Here is a 9,432-nt window from a genome sequence, read left to right as displayed (position 1 = left end):
GTTAATTTGCCTAAATAAAAACCATTTTCATATGGAAAAATAATTGTCCTGCCAGTTTGGATGTTTGAGACCTATTTCTTCACAAAACCTGTCTGTTAACAGAATTTATAAGTTGTCTTAGAAATATCATATCTTTCATATGAGCTTTTTTTTGGCTGAAATTTCGTAGGTTGATAGGTCTTTGAGTAAGAAATCCAATAAAATTGAGTTTGCATCAAATAGACTTCTCTAACTCAAGATATTCAAGTCACAATGACCTAAGATCAAAATTGGCAAAATACGAAACTTGTTTTTGAAGGCTGTGATTTCAATGTTTTTTTTTCTTGTCATATATGTATAAAAAGGTATGGATGTTAGCTTTTTAATTTCATAGGAATCACTTTATTTCAACCATACAACTCAAGTTCTGCATAAAATATCGATCAAATATCAATATATCAATATTCGACACTAGCTAGAACATGGTTTGAATTTTATCACTAAATTACTTATTTTCGAATCTTACATCTAAAAGTACATTCAAAACATGACATAATTAATATCAAGACATTTGATATATAAAATATGGGTAAAATACAAGGTAAATATGGATAAAATTATCAATCAATATAGTAGCATTAATTTAAAAGTTTTGACATGTTTGATCTAGTTTAGTATGAATTGTTATTGGTGTGTGGCACTCACCTCTTATTTAATTTTGGAAAAGGCTTAGAATGTCATCTAGTTGTTTTGGAAGTTTATCGTTAATTTCTAGATTTTAATATTTAAATAATTAAATCAATTTATTATCTTTGATTTAGATTTACATTTGTTTTTATTTGACTTTAAAGTTAGATTTATATTATTAAAGTCTTAATTAACTTATGATTCAATGTATTTTCTTTTAATTGAATATTATTTTGAATATAATTTTTATTTTTAAAGTTAAAATTTCTTTCGTGCACATAAAATAATTTCATGAGTCTTGGTTCGAGGCGTGATATTAAGTCTCTTTATATTTATTATGGGAAAAAGTTCTTCATAACCAAATTTGGTAAAGATTAGAATTCTTTATTTTAACCATGTCCTTGCGTTTTTTTTTCTGATTTTTTTTTAAAAAACCTAGTACCTTTAAATAAATTTAAAAAACTAGCACAGGCCGAGTACAAGTAGTGTTTTCTGATGTAGGAGACTATTTATTTTTTTGAATCCAACTTTATTTTAATGGGAATTCCTTTAAATTCAACTATTGAATTAGGTTAAAATTTTATGCTTTATTTATTATAAAGTTAAAGTTTTATATCAATCCAAATATGAAAAGACTTTCAAATAAGTCTAAGAAATTATTGTTTGGGATTTGCAATATTTACTTAGTTGATTTAAAAAAACATTCTACTTAGTTTGAAACTCTTTTATTATTTTTTATAATTTTGTTTAAGGTGTTTTTTTTTAGTATAAGTAGGATTTTTATCTTGTATTTTAAAAGATTATTTGAAGAGAAATATTCAATAATAAAATTATAAATTGAAGTTTTATATACTACTGATGCAGATGAAAGTAGCACGAGAAAGACGAAAACAAAAAAATACAAAATAATTCTAAAACAAATCACATAAAAACCCTAATTTATAATTTTATAACTGAATATATTTTTTTTCAAATAATCTATCACTTTGAGATGTTTGCAATTCCTTCAATAAACCTAAAAACTCAACTAAACTAACAATAAATTCAGAAAATAAATGAAAAGTAATAAAAGTCATAAGAAAACTAGGAAAAACATCTTAAATAAAAATAAAAATAAATAAAATTTTTTTTTAATCTAAATAGAAAAAAATCATAAATTAACTAGAAAATATAAAAATCTTAAATAGTAATTTTTGGCTCCTTTTGAACTCTGATGGGTATGGGCGTTTTACCCTAAAAAAAATAAAGCTTTTGAAATCTTTTACCAAAGTTATAGCATAAGCTAACCATGAAATTGAAAATTGTACTCATTAATATAAAGTTGTATATTGAAAAAAAAAATCCTCCTTCATTACTCTCATTTGGTTAGAAAAAATTCGTCAATGAATTCAAATTACTATTATTTTAATTCTATGCATGTCAAATTAAAACTCTGAGCACCTTTGCCTTCTTTATTTTAAGTGTATATCAATTTTAGATATCAATTTTAGTTTTTTCATCTTACAATATATATATATATATATATATATATATATATATATATATATATATAGTGACAACTTACTTTTTTGCTTTGATTTATAGAATAATAAACTCAAGGTAATCTCTGATTTTTTTTAATTTTATACACACACAAGGAAAGCCCAAAAGTCTTCATATCCAAAATTTGAGCATGTGTGGGCCATGGCCAAGAAAGTGCAAAACTCTCTTTCCAGTCTTTTAGGCATTTTATATATAAAAAAATTAAAAAATGCAATGAAAAGACCAATCATCCGATCCCACAATTTCAATGTCAATTTTCTCCCTTTTACCCGTTTTTCCATTTTCGCTTACAACATGTTTGAAATCAAATATTATAATGTTCTAAAAAATATATATATCAGACATCAACTCCTTATTTCAATGTAGAATTAACAAAAACCTAAACCTGGAAAAATTACTATAGATATGTGTTGAATTATTGTGGATTATAGTAATGAATTTATTATTTTGCCTTTCTCAATCTAAAAACTTTGCCTATCTCTTAAGGGTAATATGGTCTTTTTATAAGCTCAATTAATCATTAAAAAATAATCATGAGCTTCTTGGGCTTTTAATTTTTTATACAATATAATTACTTAAATGGTTGTACAGTAATATCTCTTAAGGGTAACTATTTAAATATTAAAAAACAATATTTTTGAAATTAATAAATCAAAGTTTCTTAAATTTGAAAATTGTAGTTAAAAAATTAAAAAAATAATCTGATTTAATAAATTTTGAATATCAATTGTGGAATGCCACTAAAGTATAAAATTGTTTTAAATAATAAATTAAGTTGACATAACTAATAAAAATCAAATCAAATATATATTAGAATATTAAATAAATATTATTTTCATCAGACTCATAATTGAGATTATGATATTTTCACTTACCCTAACTAAAAGGTCTCACAACTATACAAAACTTGGACTGAAAAGTTAAAATAGAAAAAACACCTTAAGGCAAAAATTCCGAACCCTGTGGTCTCTGCCAAACGATGCGTGCCACCTGGCTAGATGACCATATCTTATCCAAAACGCACAATCGGGCTTGGTTTCCGTCTAAAAACTGTAGATTACAAGAGAAAGTTGTGTGTGTGTAAAACAATAAATAAAAAAAATATATGTAATTAAAACAACAAATGGAATAGAGATGTCGGTGTCTGGGTAACGGAATCGTGAACTTTCTAGTTCTAGTTATTTGCACTGGAGTGTGTGTAAATCCCTGGTTATAATTTTTCTAGATTATAAGACCAAAAGAGGGTTAATGTTCAAATAATAGAAAGTTAGGGGTTTATATACAAATGATAAAATGACTCCTAGCATGAAACCATGGAAATTTATAATTTAGATATGCATATGACTCGGTGGAAACTCTGTAAAACCCCAACAAAAGACTTCACCATGATAAATTGAATAATGAGAAATAAAATAGAAATGGTAATAAATTGTAAAACTCCCGATCAAATTTTATGATATTAATAAAATTATTGATAATTCAGAACCGAGAATGAGTTGAGCTAGTTAAAATAAAATAAACTGGAATGGTATTGAATTATTAGAAAAGAAATTTTAGAAAGAGATTTTTTTGTATAGTATTTTAAAAACAGACCGAGAAAAGACATTTGGTTGAACAAATAAATACCCGAACTTGATATAAAGATGTTTTAGTAAATATGGATAGATTTGCTATATAAATAGCAAAATTATGCATAAAAAAAGAGAGGATGGCCGAATGAAAGAAAAAAAAGGGGAGACAGTGAGAGAGTGTATCTTGAGAGCAGATACTAAAACGGTCATATCTCTATATTGCACCGTTGGATTGGTCTGATTTTTGGATATATTATGGCTCTCACCACCCTCTAATAGCTGACCGTTGGGATCTGAATGTTCTGGTTTTGTGTGAGAGATATATACCTCGCAACATTTCAAGGAAAACTTGCCTGCAGGTCAGTCACGGTCACTGGCAGTTTTTGCCTTTGTCCACCGTTGGATCCTGCTCAAATTTGAATATGTTCGTCATATTGGTGAGCTCTTCATTATGAACGGTGGAGATCGGGATTCAAGACTTATACAAGGAGGTATTCATCGTAGAACAATATATTGTTAATTTTCAGGTCTGTTTGGTTTTGTTTAGATCTAGAAAGATCTATCCATTAAAATTCTATGATTTTTGGGTATGTGTTGCATGACATAATGGTAATTAAGTTTACCGTTTGGATTGTATTCATTCTGATTGAGTTGGGAGAAACGGAACCTTACTGAAACGTTGTTTTTAAGTTAGGTTAGCAAAAATGAAATGAATGGAAAGTGTGGTGGCTTGATTTGTGTTTAACCATCAAAAGCATGCTAATTATGATTTAAATTGAAGAAAATTATTAATGTCTTTCCTTAGGCATGTTTGGCGATATTATTGATAGTAGGAAAAGGGAGATATTGGCTGTCTCAATCTATGTATTGGGACTTAACAGTTTTATCACCTACCTTTCGGTTGTGGTTAGGGAACCAAAATGATAAAATTTCAGATTGAGTTCTGCACAAAAGTTGTAGGTATTAATGTTATCTTTTCAACAAACCTAACCCCGTATAATTTGGAGTTATAGAACTCCAGATATGAATAAAAAATGAAAGAAGGGTCGAAACTGTCTTGTATTTGATAGATTTTGTTGAGTACTATAACATATAATTTCGGGGGTGTTAAGGGCAGAATTGGTCTTCTGATCCTTCAGTAGAGTTGTAGGACCGTGTCTTATCTTTCCAATGAGCCAAACTACACTTAAAACTGAATTCTATAACTTTACTTACGAATTAAATGGTAAATAGTATTCTCGAGTGAAAACTGATCTAGAAAGTGTAATGAGGTAGTTGAAGGAAATAATCGGAAAATGAAATTAAAACATGGTGATGAATTCATATGAATGAGATTGCAATAGTATGAGAACACACATTGTGATAAAATTAGAAGAGGGTATTAATTGTATCTCTTGATTCTCAAACAGAAAAGATGTATGGAGCAGGGTCGTCAGTAGTTAAAGGGACTCGATCGATTGGGGAAACAGGTAGGTGCATCGCACCTTGTCTTTTAATTTGTGTAAACTCATTGATAAATTTCAGAATTTATTGTTTTATTGCTTCAATAAACATTGGAATGAATATGAGTACCTTTGCATACATTGATGTGTATCAACTAGTTATGATATAATTGGAATGGATACGAGTGCCTTGCGTACATTGATATGTATCAAACTTGTGATGATATTATTGGAATGAATAAGAGTACCTTGCGTACAACGATATAGATCAATTAGTTAGGATAAATTGGCTCTTAAAAAAAAGATATTTTTGACACTCTTATATGGTATGTGATATGAGTAGAGGTCGAAATAAAGAGAAAAGGTTGAATTGTGGATGTTGTGTGTAAATGGAAAGGTTGATGAATTTGGTCAGATTCGTCTCCTGACTTGTAGAGAGAATTCAAGTAGGAGGATGAGGGAATTAGGATTAGGTTCCTTCATAATAATTGTAGTTTTGGATGTTGACTAACTAAGAAAACTGGTCTTGCTCAATTTGGAGCTATAAAACTCTAACTATGGGTCACCAACCGAGACTGGGTCATGACAGACCCTATAGAGCAGTAGGTCTATTTTATTAACGAATAATTTCGAGTTTCTTGAGGGCAGAACTGGGTTCTTTTCCTTTCATGGGACTTGTAGCCCCGTATCTTAGCTTTTCGACGAGACCAACCTCGCTTGAAACGGAGTCCTAGAACTCCAGATATAGTCAAAAATCTGAGGAGAGACCGGAATACAACCTCTACTGGCAGATTCGGAAAGTCACTAAAGCGACTATTTAGACGCGTTAAAGGTTGAAAAATTTAGCTCCTTTCCCTTCGGGAAATATGTGATATTATATCTTAGCTTTGAAAAGAAACGAGCCATGTTCGAAATGAAAATTTGTAATGATAACTATGGTCGGACAAAGAATGACAATATTAATGAATGAAATTGGCATGGACTAGCATACATTTAGTGTATGTTAGGATCCCGGGTAAGGGGATCACCATGTATGGACTAACATACATTTAGTGTATGCTAGGATCCCGGGTAAGGGGATCACCATGCATTGATGCTTATGGGGCATGGACTAGCATACATTTAGTGTATGCTAGGATCCCGGGTAAGGGGATCACCATACATCGATGCCTATGAGGCATGGACTAGCATACATTTAGTGTATGCTAGGATCCCGGGTAAGGGGATCACCAGGCATCGATACCTATGGGGCATGGACTAGTATACATTTAGTATATGCTAGGATCCCGGGTAAGGGGGATCGCTAAGCATCGACGCCTACGAGGTGATGATGATACCGGTGAAATTGGTATTAACAATGAGTTAGGCAGATATAGTTGTGGTTGATCTTATGGAATCTTGAATGGAAGTTGAAAATGGAAGGTGAAATGGTTTTAGTAGTTGAATGAGAAAGTTCCAGTGGAAAACAAAAATGGAGAACTGAATAGAATATAATTACATGTTTGCCTTTTAAATTGTTGGATATTTGTGTTACTATACTTATTGTGATATTCATGTTCCAATAATATGTATTTTTGTTTCAGGACCATCGCGCGCACGACAGGAGTAGATCCTAGCTTTTGTTCACTTTTTGTTATGTAGTTTTAGGGAGTATATCCTTGTATTTTGAAATATTAAAATATTCATATAACTTAATTTATATAATGGATGTTTTAAACTTGATTAGATGAACTTAACTCTGAAATCCATATAATCATGTTTCATGTTTGCGTGTTTATCTCATTTATTCCTCTATAATGATATTTGTTGTTCAATGTATGTTATAAATATTATGGTTGTGATGATGATGATGATGATGTTTGTGGGATTGAGACCCAGGACGATTGGGTCGTGATTGAGTTATGAGATGTGAATTATTAGAAGTGTAAACAGGGTATATGTCGATAACTTAGGACCTCCCGATATAGGGTATATGTCGATAACTTGGGACCTCCCGATATAGTGGAGACTCTGTCGAAATTTCGGTGGAAATTTCGGTAGACTTGTATATGAGAACTGTAAAAAAAAAATCACTTGTATTTTTACGTACCAAATCGTAGGAAAATAATTATCAAGGTAATGAAAGTATGGGGTGTTACAGTGTGATTGTCACATAAAATGATCAGACATCACATGCTAAATATATTTTTCCCACATGGCCTCTGTGATGTATAGAGGTTTGAAATCCTTTCAAACCACCACCGAAGACGAACATCTATATTATAACTCGAACTATTATAACCAGGTATGACTGTTAATAAAAATATGAACTTTGGTCTTATACACATGTCTGGTGATAATTTATAAAACATATCACATGCTAACAAGGAGCATCAAATGATCCGAATGAATTGAATTTGTCTATACATAATCCAAGATGTTGATTTCTTGATTCCATTGAAAAAGGATGCACCATAGTAAACTATTTTCAGGTTTCACCATCGGAAGTGTCACACCCGGACATCACAGCGACCGATTAAAAATTATCACTCGATTGGAAAAAAGAACAAATATCTGACATCTTATTCTTTTAGGGTAAAATATCTAGTTCAAGGAGTCGTCATCTAGTATTATGATCACTAGGAACCCTAACTGGTCAACAAAGATTCTATGGTACAAGACTGGTTACGCAAAATGGAAGATGCTATCACCCCCCCTAAGCGTCCTACTTGAGGAGGCTGCATTGCTGGTTTTCTCTAAAATTGCTTAAGAATTTGTTCTCATTTTTTCTTTTTTTATTCTTCCTTTCATGTTCCTGACTCTAGTATCAGTGAACAATTCCTACGAATATTTACAACTCTGGCGTTGTAAATATCGCACAAATCCAAAACATACGATACTCCTAACTCTGACGTCAGTGAATATTTTTGTAAAGAATGCATTTGAAGAAGAAATTTTCTATGTCATATTTTTTCTTGTTTATCCTTTATTATTATTTGCCCTTTTTTCATGGAAATAAAAAAATTATTGCACGACATATTTGCATTTAACAATAATAGGCCACAGATTGAGCACATAACTTAAAAAAATACAAAACGCAAAGAAAAAAAATAAATCAAAGTGCAAGGGGCCCATAAATAAATCAACAAAGATCCCCAAATTTTTGGAATTTTCTGATATCGAAAAAGAGCTCGTTTGGCCAAATATCAAACTAAAATAACCATAAAAATTATGGCTAAAGCATAAAGGTGTGTTTTGCCAAACACACCCTTAATAAACATAATTTGGGCCGGCTGAGCCTAAAGCCCAGTCCAACCTGCTCTTTTTTTTTTTTTTTTTGGGCTAGGTCTAGCCCACCTAACATGGGCTGGGTTGGACCCAGCAACCCAACCTGGTCACTGGCCCCAAGCCAGTGACCTGGCTGGGCAGCAAGCAAGCGTGGCTCAACCCACATGTGCACTGCATAGTATAAAGATAATTAAGTTACATTGACACTGTTTTCTTGCAACAATTACACAAAAATAGAGAGAAGAAGAAGGCTTTACCTGGTGAAGCTGAAGGCGAAGGCAGCAGTGCAGGCATCAACAGGAGAATGCTCTCTTTCTTCTCCTCTTTTCATTCTTTCCTCCCTTTATTCTTGGTTTTTTTTTGGGTTCTCTCCTTTTTTTTCTTACTTCTATCGTCTCCCCTGTTTTTCTCCTTTGTTTTTTTTCTATGTTTTTCTCCTTTGTTTTTTTTTGTTTTTTTCTCTATATTGTCTTCCCCCCTTTATGCATACACTGAGATTTGTATTTATAGTGTCAGAGTCCCTTCACGTGTGAGAAACAAAATTTCAATTAAAGTCATTCTCTTCTTTGAAGTTTGAATTTGATTAAGAATCAAATTTGAAAGTGGATAACTATCTTTATCTTGAAGACAAGGATTATCTTGAAGATAGGGATTATCTTAAAGATAAGGATAAAATGACAAAAGCACATTGTAGTCTCTAGTTTTCATGCAAGTTGACAAATCACACTTTTCATTGAAATAAATCTCTTATCTTTTAATTTTAAATTTTAAACCCTGTAAAATTAAATTTAAAAGCCAATGGGTCAAAATTGGGTTACAATAGGAAGGGTGTACCATCACTCCATCTGCTGAATCATATTAATGATGTCATTTAATGTTTTTAACTAACTAAATTAGCCTTTTAAAATTACAATTCAACCCCCAAACTTCAATTTCTTCCCATT

General features: G+C 31.1%; 1 long non-coding RNA gene across 1 annotated transcript; it reads left to right on the top strand.

The window, feature by feature from the left end:
• The first annotated feature begins 3,871 nt into the window (after positions 1-3,871).
• On the top strand, positions 3,872-6,984 carry LOC133703317 (uncharacterized). The gene is made up of 3 exons (XR_009843866.1): positions 3,872-4,270; positions 5,189-5,248; positions 6,805-6,984. It is a non-coding gene; the product is annotated as an uncharacterized LOC133703317 (long non-coding RNA).
• Positions 6,985-9,432: the final 2,448 nt, after the last annotated feature.

This window comes from Populus nigra, chromosome 9 (genome assembly GCF_951802175.1).
Source record: "Populus nigra chromosome 9, ddPopNigr1.1, whole genome shotgun sequence".
NCBI classification, from domain to species: Eukaryota; Viridiplantae; Streptophyta; class Magnoliopsida; order Malpighiales; family Salicaceae; genus Populus; species Populus nigra.
Note: the sequence above shows the minus strand (reverse complement) of the source record. Positions and strands in the feature narration are given on the sequence as shown.